Raw genomic sequence first — 12619 nt, 5'->3', positions numbered from 1 at the left:
TCCACAAAAAGTTTAAGAACAATAATGTTACAAACCTAGTATCCACATATTTACATAGCTATTTAGATCACCTTCGGGAAAAATCAATTTGTGCATTGACAAACAAAGTGAAGGTCGAGAAAGGAGAGGTAACGCCTCCTGCCCACTAGATGCCAAAGAGGTATATATATATATATATATATATATATATATATATATATATATATATATATATACTGTATAAATATATATATATATATATATATATATATATATATATATAAGTATATATATACTGCTCTGTCTCTGCATGGGGAGTTGGGTGGCTCAGTGTCTACTATAGTACCCTGACTATTAACATCCTTGTTCTTTAATTAATCAATAGTCTGATGCTCCTTCGGCACTTAGAAACAAGGCAATACCTAGTTATTTGAATACAGGTACAGTGTTGATCCACTAAAAATGGCGTTATGTGAGTAAAGAATTATAATTTTCCTCCTCTGTGAGTGAATTTGAAAATAGTAAATACTTTTCTTGCTTGCCAACACCAATATGCTTACAACCAGGTACTGGAGTAAGTACATTGGCAGAGAGAGCTATTAAGTTATAGCCTACTGTATGCTTCAAGCATAATTTCTAGAATAGATGGAAATAAAATAGAATTATTTGTATGCTTCTGAAAACTGGTGTGGTAAATGCCTCAGGAATGGGAACTGAGTCACAAAGGGACATTTTTGAATTTCCATAGACGCATATTTATCTGTAGACACTGATTCATCTATTCCTTGAATAAGTGGCAGCTGGACCTTCTGGACCTTTAACTAAAATGTCAAAATGCCACTCAGCGGTGTGAAAAATAGGAAGCATATTAAAGGGGTATTCATGCCTAATTTAACTTAGGAATTAGTAAAACAAACATTGCATTGCTCTGGTATCCATATCTCTTTATTATCTGAACAGTGTTCCAAGGGATAATTTACCTGCTGGTGTTTTCTGGTATGAGAAAGTCAGGAACACTGTATACCTGCACATACACCCTCCGAGTTCATTTCCATAATAGCCACTCACAAGTCCTTATAAACACCTTATACGACTATTTCCAATATATCTAGACTCTGTTTTATTGTAACCTCCAGTCTTTTTCCTATTTTGCAATGTTCCACAATCTGTTATAGAACCTTAGAACTCAGTACCAACAATCCTACACTGCCCTTTTTACTCACGTTCCTGCCGGCTCTAAGAAATGACACTACAATGTAAAGTAGTGAGTGTACAGCCTGTATAACAGTGTAAATTTGCTGTCCCCTCAATATAACTCAACACTAACTCTAAACCTTGGCAACAAAAGTGAATACAAAAGTGGAAATGTCCAAATTGGGACCAAAGTGTCAATATTTTGTGTGGTCACCATTATTTTCCAGCACTGCCTTAACCCTCTTGGGCATTGAGTTCACCAGAGCTTCACAGGTTGCCACTGGAGTCCTCTTCTATGCCTCCATGATGACATCAAGGAGCTGGTGGATGTTAGAGACCTTGTGCTCCCCCACCTTCTGTTTGAGGACGCTCCACAGATACTCAATAGGGTTTAGGTCTGGAGAAATGCTTGATCAGTCCATCACCTTTACCCTCAGCTTCTTTAGCAAGGTAGTGGTCGTCTTGGAGGTGTGTTTGCGGTCGTTATTATGTTGGAATACTGCCCTGCAGCCCAGTCTCCAAAGGGAGAGGATCATGCTCTGCTTCAGTATGTCACAGTTCATGTTGGCATTCATGGTTCCCTTCAATGAACTGTAGCTCCCCAGTGCTGGCAGCACTCATTCAGGTCCAGACTATGACACTCCCACCACCATGCTTAACTGTAGGCAAGACACACTTGTCTTTGTACTCCTCACCTGGTTGCCTCCACACACGCTTGACACCATCTGAACCAAATACGTTTATCTTGGTCTCATCGCACCACAGGACATGGTTCCAGTAATCCATGTCCTCAGTCTTCTTGTCTTTAGCAAACTGTTTGCAGACTTTCTTGTGCATCATCTTTAGAAGAGGCTTCCTTCTGGGACCACAGCCATGCAGACCAATTTGATGCAGTGTGCGGCGTATGGTCTGAGCACTGACAGGCTGACCCCCCACCCCTTCAACATCTGCAGCAATGCTGGCAGCACTCATATGTCTATTTCCCAAAGACAACCTCTGGATATGACGCTGTGCACGTGCACTCAACTTCTTTGGTCAACCATGGCGAGGCCTGTTCTGAGTGGAACCTGTCCTGTGAAACCATGCTGCGGCTCAGTTTCAGGGTCTTGGCAATCTTCTTATCGCCTACGCCATCTTTATGTAGAGCAAGAATTCTTTTTTTTAGATCCTCAGAGAATTCTTTGCCATGAGGCGCCATGTTGAACTTCCAGTGACCAGTATGAGAGAGTGTGAGAGCGATAACACCAAATTTAACACACCTGCTTCCCGTTCACACCTGAGACCTTGTAACCCTAACGAGTCACATGACACTGGGGAGGGGAATTCGCTAATGTGGCCCAATTTGGACCTTTCCACTTAGGGGTGTACTTGCTTTTGTTGCCAAGTTTTAGACATTAATGGCTGTGTTGAGTTATTTTGAGCGGGCAGCAAATGTACAATGTTATACAGACTGTACACTCACTATTTTACATTTTAGCAGAGTGTCAAGTGTTGTCACATGAAAAGATATAATAAAATATTTGCAAAAATGTGAGGGGTGTACTCACTTTTGTGAGATACCTTATATAAATACATATGTGGAATTTCTTTGTATCAATGAGATGGCACTTGATGGTATAACATTGGTTTTACCAAGTTTGGTTTTCCATTCAATGAGTCTAGAGTTGCCATTAAGGAGCCCTTGCACACATTTTCATGGCACTCTTCCCTGCACCCATTAAAATGCACTGCTTCCTATAGACTCTGACTTTTCTGAGGGAAAAACAAGCCTTCTGGCTTGTCTGGTGTCTGTAGATGAGTGTTTAATAATACTTCTACTAATTTTCTATGTGAATCCATTAAGAAACATTTTTGAAGTCAGGAGCTAATCACTCATAACATGCAAAATGAAATGAAACAATGTAGATACCTTTATATAGTCACCACACTATTAGCCGTTGAAATATACACAGTTTAATACACTTATCGCTTTGTGTACTAGTTGCTTTAAATGTAAGTGGGTTATGACATTTCATCAAGATATGTGTTCTTCACACATGTAGTCGCACACGAAATAGCTTATACTCTTTCTTTCCCCAGTAAAAGCACAAAACCAAAAAGCTGAAAATGTAGTTGAAATGCTAGTCTAATAGCAAATACTGAAGTGTTATTTCAAATAACCAAATGTGTTTTTTTATATTTCAAGTACAAAATTAGTATTGAAGGCTTTCACTATGAATGAGTCAACTCCTGTATAAAGATAAAGCCAACTGCAACAGTTAATTAAATCCCTAGGGTAAACTTTACTGCCGGGGTCAAAAGAAACCTTTCAGTGGTTTTGAAAAGTCTGCTTGTACACATCCATAGCCAAAAGGAAAGCCAAGCTCTGTGACCTTTACAATTTTTTTTAAAAGTTAAATATGACTGGACATAGTTTAATCATACAAATATTATTTGTATTATTATGTTTACCAGTGTGGGGTTTTCTTCAGTCTCCCTTAGTGGATTTCTGGGGATCAATCCAGAAATTCCCACTGGCAAACCGCCCATAACATTTGGGGGTACGGCAATTTACACAATGGTCATCTGGTTTGATATATTATATACATATTAACCGAATGCTGACTGTTATATATGTTAATACATAAAAAATGTTCTTTAGTAAGTTTCCCTGATGAGGCAACCAGAGGTAGAGCTCTCAGCATGAAGTATTAAAAGATGTTTACGGTTCCTGTGGTGAAGTTAAAAGAATGGGGCCTCCATTTCAACTTTCACTGAATTTGTATTACTGGATTATAGTCCAGGGTTTTCATTGACCTGGCCCTGTCAGTGGTTACTGGTTCACCTACGTATATCCTTGTTAGATAGTTGGTTAACTGCAGGACTGAACTGGTGCAGGGCTGAATTCTGCCCCAGCATCTGTAGGGAGTGGTGCTACTATGAGACGGCTGAAATCTGGGGTAAGAAAGGTGAAATTGTTGGTGCCTTGTTTGTTTTGCCTGTTTTTTTTGTCAATGGAGTAGACTTTAGCTAGGATGCTAATTGTTTGAACACAGTTTTGTGTTCTTTACCCCCCCCTTAATATGCATTCTTAAAAAATGAAACTAAAATAAAATTAAAGCTCTTACCTGACACCTGATACTCAAACAGACTACACAAAACTGATCATGCAGGTATTGTGTGCATTAATGTGTATATGATGGCTGGTGGGTTCCCTTTAAAGTCGCATTGTACAAGGATCTGATGGAAATATCACTAATCTTAAGGATAATATTTTATTCCTCTCCTTAATGTCCAATGCATCATTTATTTCAATGTGTGTTTTATTTGTAACTCCACATATAGACACCAGGGTGTCTAGGGCTACAAGGACTTTAGCCTGCACTGGTATGCTGATTGGATGGTTTCCATGTTCCTTTTATGGGTTTTCTATGCATTGCCTTTCTGCAAATGTGTCTGGAAAGGATTGGGCAGTGCACATCGATTGTGTTGCCTGCCAAGTGTGTGTTTATTACTAGGCCACATGGCTAGATAAGCCCCCCTGGACTGACTGATGCCAGATCTTTCATGATGGTCTATGTTCCTCGGCTATCAAAAAAAGCCATAATACTTAAATATCACATGTGATATACATCATTATACCATAGAGTTTTTGGTTGCCAAGATTCCACACTTTTTTCCTGTTTACAAAAGTACTTTTTGGTGTTGATTTAGATCATCGCTTCTCTGGTAGATGCCCGTGTGACAAATCTACTGGAAAATTCCATTGGGTACATAGCAAAATCTAATTGTATACAAAAGCTGGTTTTATCGATCACATGTGTGTCATGTAGCAGATACTTAATGCTCTATTCATGTGTGTCTTATTTAAAACACACTCCATAAAAAAACAACATTGCTGGCCTAGAACAAGCTATTTCTAACCTTAGATTAAAATGAAAATGTAATATACCGGTAGTTTTTCTTATTCAAATTCTGCCTTTTGCCTTATATAAATGCGCCATTTGATTCCGTTTTCAATTTAGTTTAAGTCGACACACTTCTCATAGTTCTAACAAATAGCGTTTTATTTAGGTATTAGTGTTATACATGTAATAATGTCTTTCTTAACAAGAAACAGCAGCGCTTACACCTGTAATGCCGCTTGTATTTGTAAATCTTGAGGCGATAGTAGAAGTAAAGCTATATGTGTACTTGGACACCCTGCTGTTTGGAAGGTGAAAGCATACTTTCTCTTATTGATAAATGAGTTTTCAAAATATCCAAAACCTGAACCAATTACTTCTACAGCTGCCCAAGGCATATTCCACTCAATGTTTTTGACATATGGAATCTTTGCAGTGATGAACCCTGAGAAGGGTCAGCCGTTTTATTGACATGAATATTATTTTCCTCCCGTTTTGGGATTTCATCACATGAGCAATGTACTCATAGCTCTCCAGTGGCACGATACGGCACTCTTGTAGATGGTAAACACTATATATATATACCGGTATATATAATTTGTTCATATTTTTTATGTTGAATTTGCTTCCTGACCTGCGTGAAAGATGCATCTGTGTTAATCAAAGGGAGGATTGTCTCAAGAGAAATAATAGTGGGTTCAAGTTCAAAAATAGTGTATAAATACTATTATTATAGTGGCTCCAAAGATCCTTTGTTCTAGTCCTCTACATAAAAGAAAATTAGCAACTGTTTATTACTTAGCATCATTACTTAGAATATAAGAGATGTTCTCAACATTTTCATACTTTCAAGCATTTCCTTCTTCTAAAATTCATCACAAAGAATAATTACCACACTCCCTCCAAAATGTACCCACACACACAAATCTAGGTAGACACACACACACACAGACACACATATACCCAAACATGCTAACCTGGACACACATAGCCAGATACACTCCCTAATATACCGAGACAGACACAAATGCAGACAGACACACACAGACACACATATACCCAGGCAAACATGCTAACCTGGACACACACATACCCAGACACACACAAAGCCAGATACACTCCCTAGTATACCGAGACAGACACACAAATCCAGGCAGACACACACAGACAGACATATACCCAGAAACACACATAGCCAGATACACTCCCTAATATACCGAGACCGACACACAAATGCAGACAGACAGACACACAGACAGACACACATATACCCAGGCAAACATGCTAACCCTGACACACACATACCCGGACACACACATACCCGGACGCACACACACATAGCCAGACACACTCCCTAATATACCCAGGCAGACACACAAATCCAGGCAGACACATGCAACTCACTTCAGCTTGCCTTCCATGCAGCTTCCTGTTGCACTACTGCTGCGGGGGTTGCGCAACATGATATTACCTGACCCCGCTCAACCCCAGTTATTTCTTGAAACTAGGGGCATAAAGAGGTAAGTCTGGGACTTGGGACTTACCTTTTTATCCCTGCTTGTGAAGCATGCCATTGACTATCTTGGGGAGGGGGACTCTGCTCTATTATCACTGTATGTGTACTTTAGCTGTTGCTTGACATTAAGTTATATATTTTGTCAGTTAATTCACTATCTCAGTATGGCAAGAGGAACAATCTGGTTTATAAAGGAGCTGTAGTAATCCACCAGTAGCACAAGACACCTGTGAAATTGCTCTCCTGGAAAGTAGGTATAGAACTTATACGCGGAACAGCGCAAAGTCATAAAGCTAAAAACTGTCATTTAGTTTTTGATCTACACACTGAGTACAGTAACATATAACACTATATCAGCTTACTTCAGTCTTAACTGGTGAAACAGGACAGCACAGACACTTCATAATGCAGTGCACATAATGGCAACAGCAGATGTGGAAGTTGCGTTGGAGCCAGACATTTAGTATTGTCTAATCAGCCAATATGATTGAACTGATACAGGTCATTATGGTCACACAATCATATTTAACCATTTTCCTTTAACCCAGAAGCACATTTTCTCTCAACATGCTTCCTGTAATTGTGACACTGCACTTCTCCTACTTATCACTGTCTTGGGAAATTATCTTTTTTCCTGTATTGTTTTTTCTTTTCCCTTTTAATTGTTGGTTTTTTTTTACTACAAAGAACATCCTGAAGTGTCAGTAAACTGAGTGTCATGTCCTTTGTAGTTAGATGAGTCTCGAAAAACATAACTGCATGATGAAGTGACTGCCCTCCATTTTGTGTCTGTATGCGTGATTACGACACTGGATAAGCTTGTCCAGGGCCCTGGAGTCACCATGGCTAGACATTCAGCAGTAAAACAGTTAAATGGTGTGAAATTTAGCAACTTACCATCCTTTAAGGAGCTTTACTAGCTGTGGTTTTGTGAATAAATGTTAAACCAGGGAATGTATTTCATGTGTGACTCAGCTTCCCAGTATGTTTCATCTCTTCTACATGAAAAGGAACACTGGTTACATTTTAATTCTTCCAATACTACAATTGCTTTATAATACAATTAATGATTGTTCAAGCATGTTTAGCAATATTATCAGTGTTCACGTGACTATAAACCACAGCGACCATATGTGATCAGCAACATTTTATCTCTTATCATCAGACTTTCAAGGTTGTCTTTAATAATAATAGAACCCTACTTAGTTGTACCCGCCACTGTGATCAATGGTGAGTCTTCCTTGCTTTACACAGCTCACGGATATCACTCATGCACAGGGGGTGGTTTATTTATACCCATACCTATGAACTGCCCCGGGAATACCGTATTTGCTCGATTATAAGACGACCCTGATTATAAGACGACCCCCCAAAATCTGAATATTAACTTAGGAAAAAAAGAAAAAGCCTGAATATAAGACGACCCCAAAGGAAAAAAGTTTTACCAGTAAATGTTAATTCATGTAAACTATTTTTTTTAATAAAAGCTATGATTGAGAAAAAGATTTTTTTTGTTTTTATTTCTTGTATTTTCCAACCTGTCCCCCAGTTACGCACATCTGCCCCCAGGCTTGCCACTCCAATATGGCACTGTGGCCCATGATATGCCTTTTAACCCTCTATATGCCACTGTGCCCCATGGTATGCCTTTTGACCCCCCTATGTTCCACTCTGCCTCCAGAAATGCCTTATACCCCTATATCCCATTCTGGCATTTAGGGGGTTAAAATGCATATTATGGGGCAGAGTGGCATATAGGGAGGTATAAGGCATTTCAGGAGGCAGAGTGGCATTAAGGGAGTTAAAAGGCATTGTATAGAGCACTCTGCCTCCAGAAATGCCTTATACCCCTATATGCCACTCTGCCAATTAGGGGGTTAAAAGGCATATTATGGGGCAGAGTGGCATATAGGGAGGTATAAGGCATTTCAGGAGGCAGAGTGCTCTATTAAATGCCCCCTTAACGCCACTCCAGAAATGCCCTATGCCCATTTAACACACACACACACACCCTATACCCCCATTTAACTAACTAACACACACACACACACACACACACACACACTCTCTCTCTCTCTCCCCCCCTCTCTCACCCCCCTTCCCCCGCTCTCCCCCCTCTCTTACCGGTGCTTCCAGCCGGGGCAGCGGGTTGACGTCGCCTTCTGCTGCAGCCGGAAGGAGGTGTGGCTAGCAGCGGGGGTTTGTATGCGTCCGTCGCGTATACTTTCCCCGGCTGTCAGAGATCAGAGTTCCCCGCACCGGTGCGGGGAAGTCTGATCTCTGACAGTCGGGGAAGGTGTATGCGACGGACGCAGACAACCCCCGCTGCTAGCCACACCTCCTTCCGGCTGCAGCGGACGTTGTCTACGCGGATCGCGTAGACGTCAACCCGCTGCCCCGGCAACACATCAGGAAGCACCGGTAAGTGTGTATGATGGGGGGGGTCGGGTGAGACAGGAGGATCCAGGTCCCCTGCAGCGGTGCGGGGGATCTGGATCTTAGTCTCCTAATCAGACCTCTATTTGAGGTCTGATTAGAAGACGACCCCGATTAGAAGACGAGGGGTATTTTTCAGAGCATTTGCTCTGAAAAAAACCTCGTCTTATAATCGAGCAAATACTTCTGGTGGAGTAGCTTCATGAAAAGTTTAGCCCTATATAGTCTTTAGTGGGTGGTAACTGGGCAGGGAGTAGGCAGACACTGGGTGGAGAGTTGGTGTGGCCAAACACTGATCTCCTGGCTGGAAAAAGATGAAACTGACTCGGATATCCTGGGAAGCAGCACTTCACCCAGAGAATCCAGGTCAACTAGACAGTTACACCATTTTTGCCTGTTAAGGGGGCCCAACGCACAGCTGCTACAGGCTCCTAAGGTAAGCAGTGAAAGGTTACCCAACTGGTTGGTGTTCAGTTAAACCACGATCTGTATCCTCAGCATGCACCCATGTACTGAGTACCATGGGAGTTGCAGTTTGACAACCCCCCATTGGTTATCTTTGTATTTTAGGGTTAATTTAATGAAAACATTTAATGTTTTTATTCAGCAGGAAAACCCTGGCTAGGTATTTTATTCAGTGAGTGGTATTCAATACTCACAAATTCCTGCTGTGGTCAAAGTACTTATATCCTGCAAATGGTCTTCCAATTCCCTGACACCAGGGAACTCTGGAACTTGGCTTCATGTGAGGCTGAATGACTGCAGCAGTGTTCCCTCTAACCATAACCTCATTTTTATAAGGCAGCCCAGTATGTCAGATGAATAGGAGCTCCTCATCCGTGGCTCATAGCATCTGCATCAAAGAGCAATAACGCCAAACATATACAAAGAGATCTATAGACCCTTTCGTAAAACAGTAGGAGCTAATATCAGAACATACATTTAACTATTGCTGTACTTATGCTCAGGACAATTGAGATTATTAGTATTATTGTGTATTTAATAAGTGCTAACCTATTACAATATACAAGATGGGATAGTTATCAAATATATAATAAATATACATTTACACATTAGTTGAGGACCCTTCCAGTGAGCTTCAAATCTAGCTTTATGGGATTTTCTTACAAAGTTTCTTACAAATCTTGTGAGCTTACACTTTATCTATGAAACACAGGTCTCATTAACTCTCTAAGTGCCGAGCTAATGGGTAAAAATTAACAGTTAATGTATAATCTAAGTAATATTCACTGTTTTATGGAGACAGTTAAAATTCAACCAAAAGTACAGATTATTATAGAAGATATTCCCCTTTTATTAATTACCTATAGTCTTGGCTTTTACCAATCTGATTATTTTAGTTTTCATTCCTATTGAAAGAAACTTGTTGGTATATTTGTTCCTTTTTTAAAGTTTAAAGGAACTGCTGGCATCTCATACTAACTCACACTCTCATAGACACACTGGCAAATATAAACTATGGTCAGATTTTCCCTTTATTAGTACTTAAACCTAAAAAAAAATGCTTAAAAAGCCACCCCTTTCCAACTCAGCCAACTTATGTTTCTTTAAATCAGACTCTGTTGTATGAGTGTTAAATGAAAAAAAAAAATTGGACGCAAAACTAACATTTTCGGCCAATGAGAACATATTTTTGGATCTTGCAAACTTTAGCAGATTCAACATCTGGAACACACTGTGTCCAAGATTAAAAAACCTGGCATTCGGGAGCAGGGAATCAAAATTTTTAGCTTCTGAGGTACTGTTCACAGCTATGGTATCAGTTCCATCATTTTATGTGATGTAAGGATATCACGTAGCACTATAAATATTGTATATAGAAATATACAATCCGAGATATCAAAATCCTTGAGAATCCGCACTTATTGAATTTCACCCTCACTAAGAAATAACATAACACAAACTCTTAACAGGGAAGTCAAAGTACTTGTTGGATAAAATATTGCAAAGACAGTCTTTAATGATGCCATATGAAAATAACTCTGTGTTCTATAGAGAATAGAAATAAATACATTTACTATGTATGACCCCAGACCGCCCCCCCCCAATGAGAATGCCAAGTCATTTGCCAAGGGTTGTAAAATCTATAAAAAGCCACATTAAACCACTAGAAGATTGTCTGAATTTTGTATCCCATGGACAACAACGCTAGTGTCACCTTATTGTTGACTGGAGACAACACATGAGTTCTGGTAGTTTTTTCACATTTCATTTAAATTTCAATCATATTAAATTCAAAATATATTAAGCAATGTTATCATATGTTGAACTGTCCCAGACAAAAATGTGTTCTTTAGGAAAATCTCTAATAATATTTAATTGTTGCATTGTGTGTACGAATGTCTTAGGTAACTGTACAATAGCCACACAAGGAAACACCCTCCAGAAACATATTAACACATTAACATTTAGTTAATGGACAAATTATCAATATATTAAATAATATTTAATATTATTTAATAAATAATAATAATAAACATACATTAATTTATATCCCCATATTTACTAAGGTTCTCATACAATAACAGCAGGGCCATCTGTAACTTGGCCTTAGTAGAGGCTCAATGACTAAGGTCACAAGTTAAACCTTGTAAGACTAATGTTATATTTAATAAGTAAAGTACCGGTATTTCACATCACATGGGGACTTTCCAGCTTGGGTCCCCCGCATTTGCATCGCAGTACAATCAAACGAATGACAGCCAAACGATCAAATAGGTTCACTAACTAAAACCGATACAAAACAAGTGGGAGAAAACTTTTGTATATAGACCTTTCACGCTTCCCATGGCTTTTAGCTACTCTTAGTATGTTCAGCTTTGTTAGGTGGAAATCACTGGGGCAAAACATTGTGCTGCCCCCAGTAATTCCAATCACGCAGTGATGGAGACAGTGATCTAGGCCCATGGAGGATTCATCCTCCGCAATAGACCACAGGATAACCACTCAATGTGTTAGATCCTGTAAGCCATTATTACTTCTGAAAAAGACACATAATAGGTAAATCATCTTAACTGTCACACACCTAAACCAATGGGAAAGAAAATGTATAGTTTAACAAAAATATAGGACATTGAATATCAAAGGATTATTAGATAATTTACTTTTTTATACATGGGGATTGCAAGGAATAACATTAGCCAAACACTGTGATTTCAGAAGAATCCTATACCTATAGATTATTTGACGGTTTGACCAATTCCAATGAAATGGCTATGGTACTGTAGCTCTTTATTGATCTTATTCTGGAAACTACAAACATTCTTTAAAAGGAATACTATTGACTGAACATTAAACATATAATATATGATGCTATACTGTACATTATAATACGGAATACAAGCCATATTGCACTATATAATAAACACATTATTACTACTGCAGAGATTTATTTACATGGTTGTAAATGAACTTAGCTCACTGTATTGAATAAAGGGAAACATTTAAAAACTCAGTCTGATTCTTATAGTCTAAGGAACAATTCAGAGGACTGCCAATACTTGGTTGGCTAACCTAGCATCTTCATAAATTGTCATTGACACTAAGGTACTGTCCCTGCATTCTGATTGGCTATTTGTAATGAGGGGCC

This window comes from Spea bombifrons, chromosome 5, assembly GCF_027358695.1.
Source record: "Spea bombifrons isolate aSpeBom1 chromosome 5, aSpeBom1.2.pri, whole genome shotgun sequence".
NCBI classification, from domain to species: Eukaryota; Metazoa; Chordata; class Amphibia; order Anura; family Pelobatidae; genus Spea; species Spea bombifrons.
Note: the sequence above shows the minus strand (reverse complement) of the source record.